The following is a 19,876-nucleotide window of genomic DNA, read 5'->3' on the forward strand; positions in this document are numbered from 1 at the left end:
GTGTGTGTATGCTCTTTCATGTGGTTACATTAATCAACTGACTACAATTACTTAATCAAACATTTCCTCCTAAACGTATTGCCTCCTAAATTTATCTTTCAGTTAAATTATTCTGTCTGTCCTTTGTATTGTCCATGTTTTCTTTGGTTTCTCCCTTTCATTCCTTGCTTATATCAGTCTTCATTTGTAAATTATGTAAATAATATGCACACAATCCTTACTCAATATGCATGTAACATGTAGCCTGAAAGTGAAAACAAAATAACTCACTGTTATGCATGACCAGACTAATATGTGAATTTTTTGGAACCTGCAAACCCTCACATTTCTTAAGCTTCAGTTGTTTGAAATATATTTTCTTATAGAATCATAGGATCATGGCAGATTACTAGGCTATCGACCCAGAGGTCATTTTAAGCCTCGTCATTTCATCCCAATGTAATACTATAGAAATGTTAGTCAATACCCAAGATTGCATTTAGAGATGACTGTCATCTAGGAGGGTTGTGGGCTCTGTCCCTGACAAGAATTTACGGTATCCCATCCACTCATCCAGGTTCCTCTTGAACAGTGTCATAGAGGTGCTCTGTTTCACATGAACTAGTAGCCTGTTCCAAAGATGTGGCAGTCACTGGTAGATAAATCTATCCCTCCAGCATGTCCTATATAACTCGCAGGCCATATTTAGGTTCCATTCCCTAGAATGGGTATCCAAAGTCCCATTATGCATGACATTAACTTTATTTTAGTTATTCATAGACAATTCCAGTGCAGCAAAGAATGTTTATGCAAGTCTCTTTTTGCCTTTTAACTACTGAGCAGGCCTGAAAAAGAGCCAGATAAAACAGTGATCTATTCTGAAAAAGAAAATTAACTAAAGAAATAATTATCAGTCTCCTGTTAACTTGCCTAGATATACTCTGTGGTGCCCTAACAATGTACAGAAGAACTTACCTGCCCATATTTTGATATTTTTCTTACTGACCCAATATCTATCTAGAAACCTTTTGATAGATGTTTTATACGTTCACATCTGCTGCACTGTGTCTTTTAACACAAGTGATGTGAGTAAAATCATCAATATATTTTCATTAAATGAATTCTTAATGTCTGTGATAATGTTCTTTTTTTTTTATCATAGAATTTGTTGTGCCTTCTAGTGAATATTAAAAGTCATGTTTTAATTTTTGCAAACTATACCCTGTCACAGCATGTCATGATAAATAAATGTTGTGGACTTAAAAAAATCCTGTGTGGAAATGCAGGGTTGTGTCTGTCTAAGCAATTTCATTTAAGCTCTTGACTTTCAATTTACTCACAAATATTTTAATCTGCTAACTGGTAGCTTTGCAAATGTTGCTAAGGAAACAGGAATCATTGATTTCTTATTTGAATATGTCAAGGATATCTCAGGCTGTTATTCAGTGATTCTTTATTAAAATGTACTTGCTACATTCATGGTATCTATGACTAATTTGTGTTATTCAAAATGAGAGCACTACAAACATGTTAATATTTGCCAGAATACTATCCTTTTTAGTTAAGATGTTAGGCCATGTGTTAAAACTATTTGCTTGCCATTTAAGTTCTTAAGTAGACAGGAAATACATTAAGTCGTACAATATCCATCAATCTGCCCAGTTACCCAAGAATTAGATTCAAATGTTAGTCATATGAATCAAAATGCAATGCTATAATTTAAAGAATCTACAGTAAGAAACATTTTGACATCTTTTGTTAGCAACTATATTTGTGAGTAGATACATATATTTTCTTTCACACTTCACTGTCTAATATGAGAAACAAGCTGATGACATGTCTTTTGAGGCAGACACTTTCTACGTCATTAAATAACAAGTGGATAAAAGGTGATAACTACTTTTACTAGGATGCTTCATGTGAATGTAATCAGCATTACATATTGCACCTTCAAAACAGAAATCCGGGATCAGTCTGGCAACCTTTGTAACATCTTAAATAAGCAGTAATATTCTGGTGCCAGGTCATTGGTGTGCTGTTCAGTAAGAAAGGATAAAATCACTAGGACTGAGTGAGCTGGTAAAATTATTTATCAGAGGTGTGGTTTTCGGTATATTTGGACTTTTTACTGTTTTTTACAGTTCTGGTGTGTGTTTTTCAGAGGTAATGAAGCCTGATAAAGATGCAAAAAGAATAAGGTGGTTTAAATTGCACATCTACCAGAGACTGCTGCACTAGTGCAATTTCTCATAGTCTCCTTATGTTGCTAGCTCTAACATTTTATTTATTTGCTATTTGTTAATCACATAGGTGGGGTGGTGAGAAACATCTCTTTCAGCCATAACCCTGGAAAAGTAGTGTTAACAAGAAAAAATTAATACCATTCTGTAAAAAACAGTTGTCAGTTGATACAATCAATGAAAGCAATATATTACATTGAGCATATACATTGAGATATATGCATTTAACATAAATTGTTATATATATTGCATACACTATATCCACAATTAATAATATATTCTGAGATTTACATTCTGGACTTTTGGACAGTTGAACAGTTGAACTGAGGTCTGGGGGATAGTGACATTAATTGGGGGATTAATTTAATATCCACGGTCAATAAATCAGTTATGTCTTGTTTCATTGTGCAGCTGCTCATGGAGAGCTTTTTTTTTTTAAATCAGCTAGTGAATTCTGAGACCTAATGTCAGAATACAGTTTATTTCAGAGTACAGGGCCAAATTTGGAAAAGGCACATTCCCCAACAGTGGTTTTAAAAGGTGGCTAATGTACTAAAATGCCATTATCTTGTGAGTTTCTTAAAGAATAGCTGTAGTCTCTGATAAGAAGCTTCCTTTTAAAGGGAGGGCAATGGCCTTCATTTAAAATTTTATAAATAAGTGTACCTAATGAAAAGGAGGATCTCTCAGTAACAGGTAGCCAGTTCCGGTTGTCAAGTATAATTCAGGGGTGTAATCACATAGCCTGCAGGGCAAACCTGCAGATCTTGTCATATGCAATTTTGTGTCTCTTGGAATTACAACCAGAGCAGAAGGTCAGCAGTGGTAGCCCATATTCCAGCTTTGAGAGCAGAAGACTTTTGTCTAGGATTGTACATGCTACAGGAGGGAGAGGTGAAAAGTGCAATGGCAGGGTTTTACCTGGGATAGGACTTTGTTGATGACTTTGTCAACATGAGATGAAAATGTGAGGGACTGTTCAAGTATAAGACCTGAATATTTTTACTCATTAATGTGGGGGGTGGTATTATTGTGGTTACCCATGACAGAAATGCTGGAAAACAGTGGTGCTTTCATTGGAAAAACAAAGAGTATAACATTGGTTATTTGAAGGTGGTTATTATAGGTCCAGTGACAGAGGTTGGAAAAGAAATCTTGTAGCTGCTTTCTGAGGTTAATTGGGCATATATTAGTTTGCAGTAGGAGAATGTTACTTGTGTAAAGAATGAGATTTAATGAAGGAATAACTTCAGAGATGTCATTTATAAATAAAGAGAAGAGGAGTACACCCACTGTTGAACCTTGACAATCCCCTGTGCTGAAAATACCATTAGAGGAAAGTTGTTTATTGGCATGGATTTGAAATGTTCTGTTTTTCAACTAGCTTTGGAGTCACCTGATGGTGTTTTCTGCAAAACTGAATTTAGATAGCTTGCTTAAAAGTAAGCTATGGTTAACAGTTTTGAATGCCCTGGAGATATCTACAAATATTTTCAGCAGTAATAAGCCCATCAGTTATGTTATTGCAGATAGTGCCAGTGGCTGAGAGAAGAGCAGCTGTTTTTTAATGAAAGCATTTCTGAAGCTGTGTTGTTTATCATTTAGCAGGCCATAGCTATTGGTGTGTGTCTAGGATTTTTAAATACTTTGGAAAGTGGGTAGAGACTGCTTATGGATCGAAAGCCCTTAGGGTTATTGAGCAAGGAAACGTTAAATAGTGGGATGATTATAGAATGTTTAAATGGTGGTAGTGCAATCCCTATGGAGTGGTTTGGTGATTTTGCCTATAGATTTTTTTTTAAAATGTAGATAGAAGTGCATTTATGGGATGAGAGAAAGTTCTTGTTCTGTTTTGTCTTGTTTTTTACAGTGATTTCTTTGAAATGAAAGGTAACAGCATATTCAACTAGAGGACAGAGGTTGGGTTGAGTGTCATTGTCCCAGCTGTGTTGTATGGAGCTTGAAGTGTTAAATATGTCAGTAATGTCTTGGATTGAAGACCAAAGAAAGGATTTTTAGTCCTGTCCTGCAGCAGTATTACTGTTTCCTAAAAATGTTTAATGACTTTAGAGGGGCTTGAAAATGATCCTGTTAATTATTTTATTTATTTCCGTTAAGTGTTTGGGACTAACTGCTTGTTTATTCCTCACATATAAATCTTTGGCTAAGTTGGTAGCTATCCTAGTTTCTTTTCATAGAGTGAGGTATGTTTGATAAGGAAGTTATTAGGGTGTTTGCTTCTGTTCCAGTCAGCCCAAGCTTTACCTCTCTTATTCATAAGCTTGTTAATATTAGTATTTAATCATGCGCATTTTTGTTTCCAGAGTCTTCTACGTGCGGTAGGAGTGTATTGTGCAATGTTGATATTGGTTCTATGAAGAATGAGACAACAAGAACTGCCTTTTGAATAAGGTACACTTGGAACAGTTAATGTTGTTGAGATGAAGGGGGGTGGCTAGTTTGTACTCTTGAAAGATGGTAGAGTGATGTGATCCTTTATGATATTAGAGAGGATACTAATCTAAGTGCCCCAAAGGGGGCAGTATATTAGTGATAATGAGGTTTAAAGTTGAATGTTTTCCTGAATGGGGGCTGGGTCTAGCTGAATGTTTAACTATTTGCTTAAGGTGGAACTGCTGTACAGCATGGTTGAGTGGTTAGGCATCAGCACCTATGGCATTAAAATTAAAAATCTCCTAATATGATGGGTGTGTTTAGGATGCCAAGTGTGGTTTATTTCTGCTTGTGTGTCTTTGATTAATCTATGGATGAGGAGGATATAATGATACTATGAAAAGCTGGTGTTATTACTAATACAGAGATCGGTATATACCCAGTTGAAAATGTTGTCATTTGTATGGTTAGCATTGTTTGTTTCATTGATGTTTCATGAGTTTCTGAGTTTCATTTAAAGAGAAGTAAAATTCCTACTCCTGGTTAGGTCCATGGTCACAAAAATTATAGTTAGTCTGGACAAAGGGGAGAGAGATAAACATTGTCTTTAAGCAAAGTCTGTTATAGCTAATATTTGCATATTTTCAGTTGATATCCAGGCTTCTAGGGTAGTCCATTTATGTTTATGCTACATGTGTTGATACATCCAGTTTTTATGTCTTTATTTCTGAGTCTGACTAAATTGTTACTGAGATCGAAGTACTTGTGAGAAGTGAGGGTAGAAGCAGCGGGGATGGGGGGGGTATTAGTGGCATTGTTGATAGTGAGAGGAGAGGCAACAAGAACTTGATCTGGGCCTGGGTTGCTTCAGATGTCACCTGATTGGAGGAGCTTTATATTAAGTGATGAAACATGACTATTATACAATTATTTGTGTTAGGGATCCATTTTGTATTTTGTAATGAAAAGGTCTGAATCGGGTATTGTTTTCTGATTAGGAATATTAGGAATTTAGAATAAGTGATTAAGAAGAGAGGGTGGATGGACTGAAATGTCATATGCTTAATCATAATAATTATTATTACGATAATTGCAGTGTAATTCCTTAGGAGTGGTTATTAAGTCACCAAGATTATGGCAGCTGAAGAGAGTGACAGAGATAAGAAAGTTCTAAATGGAAATCTTATTATGGGTGTAATGATTAATTGGACAATTAATGAGGATTATATTGAATATTAATGTAGTTGGAGAATTGTTTTTAGAAGAAAGATATAAGAATGATAGCAAAACTAGTAGGTGGAATGATGCAGAAGTATAAAAGAAAGAACGTGGTCGGAGTTGGTAAATGATAAGGAAAATGAAAGAGGGGAGGAAGGAAATGTATGGTAATGTATGGTGATTGAGAAGGAGATTCTACGTGTGGCTAATTAAGTATAAATTTGATGGTGTGGGGGTAGGAGGGGATCAGTGTAAAGTGGTGCTTAGCATGACTGAGCAGAGTGGGGCTACCCCCCCCCCCCTTGTTAAGCACTACAAACAACCTGTGTAAGATGTTTGAATGAGACATTTCTATCAGTCTATTGTTGGTAGTTTCAACTGCAAAGAAGCTCCAGTAGTAAAAGGAGCTCCAGCAGGGGCCAGTAGAGAGTGGATTTAAGGATAGAAATGGCTGAGTTCAATACACAGCCATATCCGTCCAGCATGACTGGTAAAAATACTAAACACAAATAAGGACCTCATTTACAACATGCACTATGGTCCATGCTGGTGATAGAGAAACCCCCTGCATGTAAAGCTACAAAATGCTGCAGGGGAAGGAGTCCAGGTCTTAGGAGGAAACAAATGATAGCGAATGCCTTGCAAATGTAATTAGAAGTCCTCAAGTGTATTTTGTGGGCGTCTCAGCAAAATCAAACAGAGGGCACTGTCTTAAAAACATAAAGGCTCCCAACCATCCTCTGCTTATTAAAATAAAAGCAATGAGGATAAGTTTATGGTGTTAAATAAGTGGATAGAAATCCTGAGAGAGAGAAAATAGCTCACTTAATAATTGATACACTAATACGAAAACAACTAGAAAAGCATGCTTGTTTGTATACCTACAAATGGAATAATCTTAGATACAAGTTAGAGGAAAGAGTGCTTACTGGTTCAGTAATTAAGCCAGTCATGTAAGTTATGTAACCTGATATTTGTATTGAATGCCACAGATTTCAGTAAAACAAATTAACATTCAAAAGCAGCAGAGTTAAGCAATGATACAGAGCTATGTTCTCAGGCTCGTGGATTCATAGGTATATACTAGGCTAATGAATACTAGGGCCTTTATAAACCTAGCCATGCAACCCAATCTAATTGTAATCCTATGTATTATGGGCATTTATCAGGAGGGGGTACGTTAGTCTGGAAGTTTCTAAAGATTATGTGTGGGGGAATATGCAAGCTTGGGCATAGTTGCTGTCTGCTTCTGTCTGAGACATGGGGTGAATTTCTGATTTCCCATCCATTGGTCAAGGTTTCTTTTAAGTATGGTTGGGGATGACATTTGATTCTCAAAGTATCTGGAACAAACAAATGTATTTGGGGAAAAACTAACTTATAATAATCTGTAGTTCTCAAAAAAGGAGCATTTTACCATGCAGAAAATCGTCTAACAACAGAGCTTGCCACTAGTTGGATAACAGGGGGCTTGTGAGTTAAACAGGCTAAAAGCAGTGCATTCATTGAGGCTATAAAAAGACAGATAAAAGCACATGGTTAAAAGACTGAATGCTAATTAATAAAAAGTAGTGAGGGATCCACAGGCACCTTCCTAAATGAAAGAAGTCATGACCAGGTTTATTTGGTAACTGTAATAAATAGGAGTGCCGTGTATGGAACAAAGAAAATAAAAGAGAAGATGCGTAAAGGGGCAATGGTAGTCAAGATGCTACAGAGTAGGATATGAGGGGAAATCAAAGAAGTGTGACAGCTAGGAGGGGCTATATGGTGATGGGTAAGGAAGTGCATAGGTCCCGCTAAAAGTATTGCTAAACATGTTAACTATTCAGGCAGGTCAGGAGACACTAAAAGTGCCAACAACAGAAATTATGAAATTTCAATAAAATGGAATATTTTCCTTAATGCATAGGGGTTGTCTGGTTTCTGGTACAAACAGGTTCTTTATTTTTATCATGTGACTTCATAATGAGTGACTTATAAAATAAAGTGGATGTTGAACTGAAGTTAAAGTAAAATACCACTTTGACAGTGAAAAGTATAGATAAGAGAAAAATACAGAGGCAAAACTGTGCCTACCAGAAATATTAGGGAAGCAACAGAGTTGGATTTAAATATTGGAAGCAAATGAAAACACTATAAAAGCAAGCAGGGGTGGTATCCAAAACCATAGCTTTCAATGATAATGCAGTGATAACAGAGTCACAATACATTGCAAGAATATAAAGACATTCAGCAATTAAATAAGGATAGTTTTGGCAAAAATGAGTGTTGTAAAGTTCATTTATGCTGTTAAATACATACCACTTTGCAAATATAGCAACAACGGAATGCATTTAATATTATAACAATAAAATGGAAATAATCCTGTTATAAAAATCAAAATCATAAAGTAGATTAAGTTTTAAAAATAATAGCTCACCCAATAAGAATCCAGCCCTGCTGGAGGGGAGAAGACACTGCCAGGACTTATAATTGCAAGAAGGGGCCCCAATATTATAGAGAGAAATGGGTGGAGCTGGGCCAAGGGTGGAGTAGGAATGTCCAATAGAAGAGTCATTCAGTGTGGTAGAAGGGAAGAAACTTGAAATATTGCAACCAAGTTGCATCAACAGCTCTTCCCTCAGTAAGCAGCAAAATGACCTGTGTAAGGTGTTTTAATAACTGTCATTTATATCAGTAGTTTCAATTGCAAAGGAGGTACAGTAGCAAAAGGAGCTCCATGAGGGGCCAGTAAAGAGTGGACCTTAAAGTAACCAACTGTATCTCTCCAGCATGGCTAGTAAGAATTCAAAACACAAATGAGGAACACATTTATAATAAGCATTATTAGTCTGAAATGGTAGTAGAAGATCCCCTGAATTTACTTAAAGACACAAAATGCTGCAGAGGAGGGAATCCAGGTCTTCAAGGAAACATTTTTTTTAGGGTAGAAGATACCTTGCAAATGTAGTTAAAAGTCATCAAGCATATAATGTGGGTATCTCAGCAAAATCAAACAGACAGCACTATCCCAGAGATGTAAATATTCTTGGTCATCCTCTATATAAAGCCACAAACTGCTGTAGGAGAGTCCAGTTCTCCAAGGGAAACACTACGTTTTAAAAAGAATGCTTGTATCGTCTGAATTTTGCTGCATTAACCCTAGATTACATTTGCATATATATAGTGATTTTTTTGCTAATAGCAAGCTGATTAGATATGTGCATCTTAATCCATTAGGTTTAGGTTGGATGAACTGTCATGATAGGACTAATGATTAATGTTTATAGCAGTGGTAAATTGCTTCATGATTTATCAAATGTTTAACTGAATGTAACAGTTTGAAAAAACATTACTGGGTGTTCGATTGGTGGTTGGGACAAGTGCTTTAATAGTTTCAATTGTTTTAATAATTGCTTTAACATATAACTGTTTTACTTATCAATCAGTTAATAACTAGCTTTAATTATGTATTTAAAGGTTTAGGTTGCTTGTTTGTGTTGTCGGAAGAAGTCTCGCTAGTAGCGAGACGAAAAGCCCTTTATGTAAATAAAGGTTCATTTTCGTTTTAAGTGGTGATCGTCTCTGCAGTTTAACAGCTTGGATGGTGTTTGGTGTTGTGTACTCTCCAGCTGGTCTTTGTGTTTTTTCCAGTTTTGTATTTTCCTTCTCCTATGTTTGGCCAAGATTTTTTTCTTTTGCTGTACAACAGATTGTTACTGTGATTTCATCAGGGTGGCTTGTCTTTTGAGTTTGTCTTATTCTTAATATGAGTGGGCACAGCTCACACTATCAAAATGTCTTTACAGGGAAATAGCTCAGCATATACTATGGTGTTTACTGAATTTGGAGTGCTTGGAATTTAGCCAAAATTTCACTTAATAGAGAGAGGTTAGCCTTGGAATAGTTCCTAAAGGTGCTTGGTTTCACTGGATCCTCTGATTAAAATTTTAACAGCAATACTGACTTATGATAAGATCTGATGACCGAGGACATTACATTGGGCGAGGAACATTGTGCCCCAATATTTGTGAGTACAAGATTAAGGATGTTTGTACCCCTGGTAGGAGAATGGACCAATTATTTCAGGATGTTGGTATTAACAAAGTTTACGAATCACTAGGCTTGTGCATTAAGTGGTGTAGGATTCACAGTCAATGAACAGGTAGTTGAGATCCCCATAAAGATTGTATGGGTTGAATGGAGAGGGACTCTAGTACATTGAGATAGTTAAATGACCAGTGACTGATTAACAGCTTAGGCAGTTTACAAGTCAGTCAGGAAGATATGGGACTGAGTGTTCATCATGGTGTCTCTCAATCATATTGATGTGAGTTAGGTGTGTTCTTACACAGGACAGCTCTCTGCAATGTCTGCATTAAACGTACCATTTCTTGAATCATTTAATGGAAAAGAAGAAGCATCAAGCCCTAGGAGAACATCACCAACAGGCCTTTGCTGGCTGCTGCTACAGGTATCTGAAAACAGATCCTGATGCCAGGGGTAATCATGGATGGAATCAAACCCATCAGGACTCAGCTGCTTTGTCCATGGAGTTCACAGGAAGTGGGAGGTATATAAGGTATATAGCAAAATAGCTGGGAGGTGTGGGAGCAACCATCACTGAATGGCTTCAGAGGGTACAAAGTCCTTAATGAAGGTGGCCACTGCTGCGCAACCCCATTCCCAGGTAAAATCATAAATAAAATAGAACTGCCTGCTGAATATTTGAGGAACATAACTGTGATCATTGGAAATATTGGACTGCAAATATAAAAGGGGGTGCACATCCTGACTCTGAGATTTTGGTGTTGTAAAGTATTCCCCCTTCTCTGAGGCACACTGTTCTCAGATCTATCTAGTATATATACCTAGTAGGGATGTGCTGCTTGCAGCAACTTGAGTTGAGGGAGAGCAGGTGGGTTGTCCCTTTACAAAAACACTTAGAAAGTGTAACAGTGAGCTTCAGAATTCACTGCTCTTTCATTTGAATCATAATTAATTTTTCAGAGTGTTGGAAATGACATTATGGGTGGTGCAGTAGTGCAGCAGTTAACATTATCGCCTCACAGCAAGAGGTTCTTTGGTTCAATTCTTGGCTGGGTGCCTTCTCTGTGAATTCTGCATGCCCTCCCTGCATTCAAGTGGGTTTCCTCCTGGTACTCCGGTTTCCTCCAACATTCGAAAGGCATGCATCTGGATAATTTTTCCCCGGGCTTCTGCTGAAAATGGGCTCTGTCCCAGTGAGACTTTCCCATTAAACAAATGTTAAATAAATAAAATGATCTTAATCCAACTCTTTTGATAGGATGCCATAACATAATCTGTGTTTGCAATTGTTACTTAAGCTTGGATTCAGTCTGTAGGTGCTAAACTCTTCATGGCTAATTAATTCAAGATCAATCAATTTTTTTGGCAGTATTCTTAACTAAAATGAATCAATACTGTTATATCTAGTTTATTTATTTATGTCTGTGCTGTCTTAAATCCCATATAACAACTGAAAATAAAAGATGTTGTCCACTTTGCCTTTTAATCATTCTTCAAAAAAATCATAGTGTGCTTATTAGCACTGGCATACCTCTCAACTGTCCAAATTGTTGCAGAATGTCCAGATTTTTGGCTCATATTTTTGGTCTGTTCCTCATATAATTTATGGCTTTCTAGCAAATCACTGGGATGATCTGAGGATTAATTTCAATAAATAACGACATACATTTTAGTTTCAGACTTCAAATCCTTCAGAAAATGTATGTTAAAACAAAACTTGTTCTTCTAGCAACTTTCTAAGATTATAAGAACATTATTTAATATATGCCTTTATTTTTGGCCCTTTGCTTGCCCATTTTGTTGGGCTTTGTGCAGATTTCTTGAACTAAGACGTTGAGAGGTATGATTAGCAGTTGTTTCTTGGTCAAAATGACAGAAGTGAAGATGGATATCCCTTTGTATATAATGATACTGTAAATCATTTGTGTGCATTCTGTGCATTATTGTTACCTTTAGGATACAGCTCAGGAGCTATCTGGCAAATCAAGTGAAAGTCAAATACTGTGTTGTATTTACAAAGTTAACCATAAATGTGCATTAGTGCATGATGCAAGCACATGTATATGCACACGAACACAAGCTCTCACTCTTCCTCACACACATGCATGCGTGCACACACACACACACACACACACACACACACACACACACATACACATACACACACCATCAGTAAGAATATGCTAGCCTGTTACTGTGCGTTTCTTAGTTAGATGTGCATTCACATTTAATTGTTTTCTTCCTGCTTATCTATTATATACACAAGACAGTTAAATAAGCAGAATGATATGGGTAAAGCATAATCAAAGCAAATTATCTCACTGAATCTGCTGTATAACAATGATGAAGCAAACATGCTAATGTAAGTCATGCACTATTTCAGTCAGCTGTATTTCAAACTAGTTTGCATTCCTCAACTTCAGAATCGTTTACAGTAAACCATACTTTTCACTTTACACTGGTACACCATTAAAGTGCACTTAATAACTAGAACAGTCTGACAGCTTAGACCCTGAAATAAGTATCAGCCTGTTCTTTAATTTGTGCACTTTATAAAAAGACATCCGTTAATAAGAACAGACAGATACAGCTTTGGAAATGTACTCTATCTATTGACACAGTCTATGTATGTTTCCGTAGCCTGTTCTGGCTGCTCTTGTTAGTATATTTTTTGTTTTTGTTATAAAGTGCATGAATTGTGGAAGAGACTGACGATTATTTCAGGGTCCAAGCTTTCAGACTGCTTTATTTATTTTTAAATATGAGTGGTCTAAGTGGTCTACTACTGTTTGGTCCACCTGATCTGTTCATTTTCCTTTTTACTGGATAAGCTGCAGCTCCTTACATTGTCAGTCTACTAATATGTCATTTTATGAAGAGAGAAAGCTTATCTACAGAGCAGTATGATGGTAGACAAGAACTATAGACTGTACGTACTCTACTCTGCCAACAAGCCGTCAAACATTGACCACCCAGCTGAACATTTCATTATCATGAGCAGCATTGTGATACAAAATGGCTCCAACATGCACCCACCCTTCAGATGCAACTAATTACTTATTGATACCTTAAAACTGCAAAAAGGAAGTTTTAAGTAAACAGTAACACTAGATGTGTATACATTCCATGTCCATTGCATCACAACCCTGCATAATCAATTTTCTCTTCCATAGTCAGCAGTAGCTACTTGACAGGGTCCTCTTTGCTCCTTGTTCCTGAAATTATATCATTTTCTTTTGCAAATCTACCAAGAGTGGAATCAAAGAAAAACAGCCCAAAAGCAAAACACCTTCTACTTTGTGTTATCTCTATTTCAGTGTCTGGTGTCTCTTTTGAGAAATATATGATAAGCAGTAATAACTCACTTATGTAATGTAAAGTTGTTGTTGTTTGTCTTTCGGCTTTTCCCGGTAAGGGGTCGCCACAGCGGAACTCCGGTCCGCTAATGATTGGCAGTAGATTTTTACAAAATGCTGAGGTACCAGCTCGTAGCTCAACCTTCAACGAAGGCATGCCCATTTACAAACGCATGTCTTTTGAACAGGAGGACATGCAGTCTCCACACAGAAGGCACTCCCAAGCCCAGCCGAGAATTGAACGGGAGAACCTCTTGCTGTGAGGTAACACCGCTACCACTGTACCACCGTGGCATTGCACTTATGTAATGTAAAGTACATGCCTTATGTAATGTAAAGTACATGCCTTTAAAAGAAGAAAATATTACAGGAAATTGCATCACCTATACACAACAATGTGGAAGAAAGCTACCCAGACAGTACCAATAGTAGTAGGAGCAACGGGTCATCTAAAAAAGAATCTACAAGCTTATTTAGATATGTTACCAATACATGCAGCTGTGTATGAATTGAAGAAGACGTCATTACTGGGCACATTGCGGGTGCTGAGTAGAGCACTTCTGACTGACATCAAAGATTGAAACAATACTAATTTCATGAATTTTTATCATACTTTGACTTAGGAGTAGGGTCCACTCTGTCTTTTAATCATAGTATTAGAAACCCAAAAGATTTGGAGAAATTAAAAACGTACTAATCCATTAGTTAAAATAAATCAGCCTTTATAACTATGTCTGTGCTGAGGAAGAAAGTAAGAGTATTTTACTGGATATATAATTTTCTTTCTTTATTTCCTGTTACATATCCAGTGAGTTTTAGCATACTTCTCAGCATGCTTTGGTAGGGATTTTAACACCATACTGTTTCCGTTTTATCACTGATGCATCAAATCCACTTGGAAAACTCGGGACGCACTTCTTTAAACATTACTGCATATTCAGCTGGTATGAAAATGATGTGTCACATTAACAAGATCATGTGATTACAGTCACCTGTTGGCCAGCTTCACTATGAAACAAGTAGAAGAAAATATTTGTAACTGTGTTTATGTTACTGTAATTGGTGATTCGAGAATGTTTAGCTTTGTTTTGTCATATATGTCAATGTTCTGTCCCAATTCCTAGAATATAAAATAGTACTATAATACTTTAATAGATTAATTACAAACAGAAATAAGTCACAACCTTGTTTAATACATGAGCTAAATATGTACTGTGATCAGTAACATACTAAAAATAAACATATGAGAGAGAGGGCAGTTACACGAGATCAGAGGCATGGATTAAATAAAGCATTTCTGTTATTATTGCTGTGTGATGTTTTATGACACAAACTTAACACCGACCAGCAGATACACCGTGTTAAAATTAGTTACTGCTGTTTGCTGTTTTTTGACCAGGTCAACATGAATGCCCATTTGAACCATGCTCAACAAAAATAGTAGCTTTCAAGGTCAGTAAGCCAAACATAACTATTTCCAGAGCTATTGATGCAGACAGTGGCCTATAAAAAAGTCACAGTAGCTTTCTGCATGTGACCATGGGATCAGGAAGGAATAATGACCCGTTCCAGACAAAGTGTAAAGATGCATGGAATTCAGCCCACCTGTTCATCAGTGTCTCACAGCATTGCTTCCCCAACCAGGATGTCACCTTGAAACAAACTGTGCTTGAAAGTATAAGCATGTCTTAGGTATGACAGTATTAGATCTAAGTAACAGGATGGTTTCTATTGTCACCTTATGTTATACAGGAAAAGAGTGGGTGTGGTGCAGGCAAAGACTGGTGGAATGTTTCTGAAATGGATACAGAACTTGGTGATTAGTGACAGAAATGTTAATCTTTACTGAGCCTAACAAGATATTAACATACTCTGAACAAATGTGCTTCAGCACAGGTCAGGAAGCACAGCTGATGAAAAACAACACTTTTTGACCATCTGTATCCACATGTATAAGATTGCCTTCAATTGACAGGTGTCATATTAACTAAAGCATCAAAATACAGACACTTACAAGGTATCCAACTATTTAAAATTAAATTAAATGACATTTAAAGGCAACCCCTGTCTTGTAACAGAGTATATATTATCTTATCTGCCTTATTGTGTTTATATCTGTTGTCAACCAGGTAACTGGACAGATCCAGAAGAATATTTTCATTAATTTGTGACTGTGGGTATTATGACTGTCACAAACAACAATCTCCACTAATCAGCTACAATAATAAATACAACATGCACCCTACAGAATAGGACAAATCATGGCAGGAAATAATACAGACAAAAGAAGCATGCCTGGCAGATTACAAACATATTAAGTATTAGCTGAATCCTATATATCTTTATGAAGTCAGAAATCCATGTCAAGCTGACATTTTTATCCTGTGATTTTACTTAGGGCCACACTTGAAACACATTCTGTACTTCCGGGGTAAAAAAATTATTTAGTTCATATAATAAAACTCATGCACTTTTGCTGTTCTTCACTGTAAATCATACCTGGTATATTAAAATTTTATTTAATTGTACCTTATACATAACTCCATGTTGACCAGCTGGATTCATAGTGTTAGTATTTTGAACCTTTATTCTTTAGCATTAAGAAGCAGTTGAGATACACATCAGCTGCTTACCAGGCTGCCCTTGCAGCTTGTCCTCCTTTTTCCTGGTTGTAACTCTGTCACTGTTGAGCCCTCCAGCGATCTCCCAAACAATAATTAGTTACCCTTAAGTCATAATCGTTAATGACCATAAGTGTGACTTATTTGACACAAGGTATCCACCTTACCACTGTACAGAGTTCTTTCCGCGGGGCCGGCCCGGATCGGAGCGAGGTCCCCCGAGAGGCTCCGAGGGCACGCGGGACACGGCCCCGCCAGGCAGCCTCCAGGAGATCTGGGGGAGACGGGGACCGTGGAGCTCTGGACCGGAAAGGAATAAATAAGAATATTAAAATACCTATGTTTTATACTAATGATAATGTTATATACAATATTATTAATGATAATTGGAAAATACTCATGAGTGATAATGAAATCAAAAATATAGTTGGAGATAAATCACACTTCAGATTTAAAAATAAACCGAATTTAAAGAGATTATTATGTTATCATTCAGATAAACATGTATTGAGTAGCTTCAGTAATACTAAACCTTGTGGGCACTGCAATTTCTGCAGATATATTAACACAAATAGTGAATTCATTCATCCAGACACAGGACAAAGTTATAGCTTTAGAATAAATGCTACATGTGATACAGAAAATATTGTCTATTTAGCTCAATGTGAAACCTGTAGTTCATTCTACATAGGAAAGACCAATAGAGCTTTTAGAATTAGAATTAAAGAACATTTATATGCCATCAGAACCCAGTATTTAAATAATGCCTTAGCTAAACATGCAAATATGCATAACAGTAGTCACACATTCACATTTGCAGCTATAGACATTATTAAACCTATTATTAGACAATGTAATATAAGAAATAACATAGAAAAAAGAGAAATAACTTGGATTTTAAAACTTAGAGTGGATAGAAACCATGGGCTCAATGAAAAAGCTTCACTTAAACCCATACTAAAAGCTCGAAGAACATCTAAATGGCTCTATATGTATTTATTCAAATACATAGTTTTAAATGTTGTATTTTATAATGTAAGACATATTTATTAATGTTTTTTATAGAATGTGACTTACTAAGTATTTTATTCAGAGTTAAGGTTAAGATATGCCTTTAACAATTAAGTTAGGTCATAATTGTATTGAGTATTTAAATGTGAGTGTTCTAATTATGTGCTTGATGGTCTGAAGAAGCTATTGTGAAAGTGTTAACCTGTGCACATATTAAACCTGTTTTATAACAAAAGGAACTATCTAGTGCTTTGAATCCATTTGCATGGTCGCACACATCAAGGAACTGTTTGCTGTCGTCGTTACAATTTTATTTTGTGTTTGGTGTGTGGAGTTTACTCCTTCGGGTGCAATTTGCTGTCTTCATTTATAACTGTATTTTTATTTTATTTTATTTTCAGCTTTAATTGCCTGATCACAAACAATATTTTGCCTAGTATTACTTTCAAACTCCATATATTAGGTTAAAATTGTGAACTCATAATGTGTCTTTAAAACAAGTGACAATGTAGATTAAATAAGTCAAAATAAGTACTGGACAGTGCACCCTATCAGATCAGAATCAAAGTGGGTCCTTGTCTGAAAAATCCCAATGCTTAAGAACACCAAAGCCCTAGAAGGAGTTGCCATGGCTACTCTATGACTGATGAATTTCTGTGTTGCTTTTGCTAATGTTGGGGACTCTGCCCCTTGCCTACATAGCTTCAAGGTTGTGGCTGATCATAACACTGAGGCACTAGGAAATTGTCGCTATCTTGTTATCAGCTCTCTGAAAATGTTCAACAGCAAATGCCATTTTGGGACTAGTCTGATATGGTTCCCTCCTAGGTAAATAATCAAGAGGTTTGGTTGGCCTACCTGGTGGATAATCCCATTGACTGTGGTAGCCAGCTGTTCCCAATGCATGCCTGAAAACCTTTCCAGATCACCTTACAAGTAGCTGGATCAAGGCCTAAATTTGCTCCATTCAGCCATACAGATGTCTCTGAGCCACTTGGGCAAGAAAGAAAGACCCAAAATTATGATGCATGCACAACCTGTATGAAAATCACAAACTGAAATCAAAACAGTGATGAACACTGAATGAGAGCTACATAATATAGTGCAGAAAGGTTGTGGAGGACTAAATTCCTATTCTTTTGATGACTTCTACAGACTGTTCCTCCCTGGCCAAACTGGATGTCCTGTGGATGTGAAATGAGTAGTAAGCCCCTGGGCTAAAAGAGTTCTGCATAAAGGTAGTCCAAATTCTTTTGGTTAACTGACTGTCCCTCAGGGGATTTAAACACTACCTCCTTGACAGGCACCCTACTACATAACCTGCTAAGGTTTACTACCCCCTGAACACAATAAAGCAGCTGGCAGTGAGGTTTGTCTAAAATCACCTGTTGTCCTTTCCCTTTCTGATCAGTCTTGGACCTGTAGATCCAAACCAAGACTGTATTAAGCATCATCTCTCTGGGACAGGAAAAGAAGAAGCTCAGTGACTCAAAAACTACCCAATAAAGCCAACATAATAATATCGCCCACACCACATACATGTACTAATTTCCTAGCACGAAGTATGCTCCCCTCATAATGATGCCCAAAAACCTTTTGTCAATGGGCTTCCTAAAATCCTAGATAGGCATTTTGCCTTTTCTCAACCTTTTAATAGCCTAAATTTGATCCAAGACTTTGAGAAATCAACAAACCCAACACCTTCACCAGTAGGCTTAGAGCCGCTGACTAGAGCCATATGTTCTTTGCTGCCTTGTTTAACAAGCATCAAGACACTATGTAATAGTTAGCCAAAATGGAGGACCACCTTCTCTCACCACATGGTAAACCTTTACAAAAGTTCAAAAAAGACTGAAGAGTCACTCCAATGGATTTTTTTGTTATTGTCAACCTGAGAGTTGCAGACCAACAACTCCATCACTCTTCACCAGTCACTTACCGGTAGGGCAGAATTGTCCATTACTGGTTTTGACTTATTTAATCTTGAGTATATCCTGGACTAAACTGCAGAATCTGGAAATCTGTAAGTAAGAGAGAAATTGTCAGCAAAAATGTTGTATTCCCCTGGGATATTCCTGCCAGAAAAAGATAGACTGATTTGAAAACTGTGTAGAACTAACAATCTTAGCAAGTCTTTAACCAATCTAGATTTTACACTTTTTTTCTTAAGCATCTGGACCACCACCTGATTGTCCCAATGGAGGGCTACTTTCTGGTTATGAACTTACTCTTGCCATATCACTGTCACCACCCACATGTGCATATTCACCAAGAATGTGATGTCTTTCTTCCACTCAGCAGATCAAAAGCTATCCAGAAGGATAAAAGCACTCTCATCAAACTAAACAAACAACTCGGAGGACAAATAAAGTCTACCAAAGCCACATTTGAGGTAACTTTGGCCTCCCAGGCTAAGGACAGCCACAAATCATTCTTTAGCTATGTCCACAACCTCAAAGGCAATACACAATTGTGTGCAGAGCTCATTATAAATGGAGCCACCTATACTGAGACAAAAGATATAGCAAACCTCCTGGCTGATAAATTCAGCCCCAGCTTTACTCCTCTCTCCCCCTCAACCTTCCCTCAGGAAATCTCATCAAATATAACTCCCCCTGCTATCACCAGAGAACAGGTCCTTAATGTTCTCTCTAAGATCAAGGACACTGCATCAATGGGCCCAGACAATACCCCAGGATGCCTGCTAAATAGTATGAAAGATGACCTATCAGGGCCTCTGGAATTACTATTTAACTGTAACCTGCAAACAGGCTTCATGCCACATGAATGGAGAAAGGCAATAGTCATTCCTCTGCACAAAGGTGGGCCATCTGCAGACCCTGGAAACTATAGACCCATAAGTCTCACTAGTTTTATATGTAAAGCCATGGAAAGAATTATCATGGAGATGATCAATAGAGATATAGTAAACCTCCAGACACTGGATCCAACCCAGTTTGGTTTCGTCAAGGGCAGATCATGCCTACTCAACCTGGTGGACTTCTTTGAGAAGGTCACCAAAGCA

Source organism: Protopterus annectens, chromosome 5.part0, assembly GCF_019279795.1.
Source record: "Protopterus annectens isolate FY-2018-M chromosome 5.part0, PAN1.0, whole genome shotgun sequence".
In the NCBI taxonomy this organism is placed as follows: Eukaryota; Metazoa; Chordata; order Ceratodontiformes; family Protopteridae; genus Protopterus; species Protopterus annectens.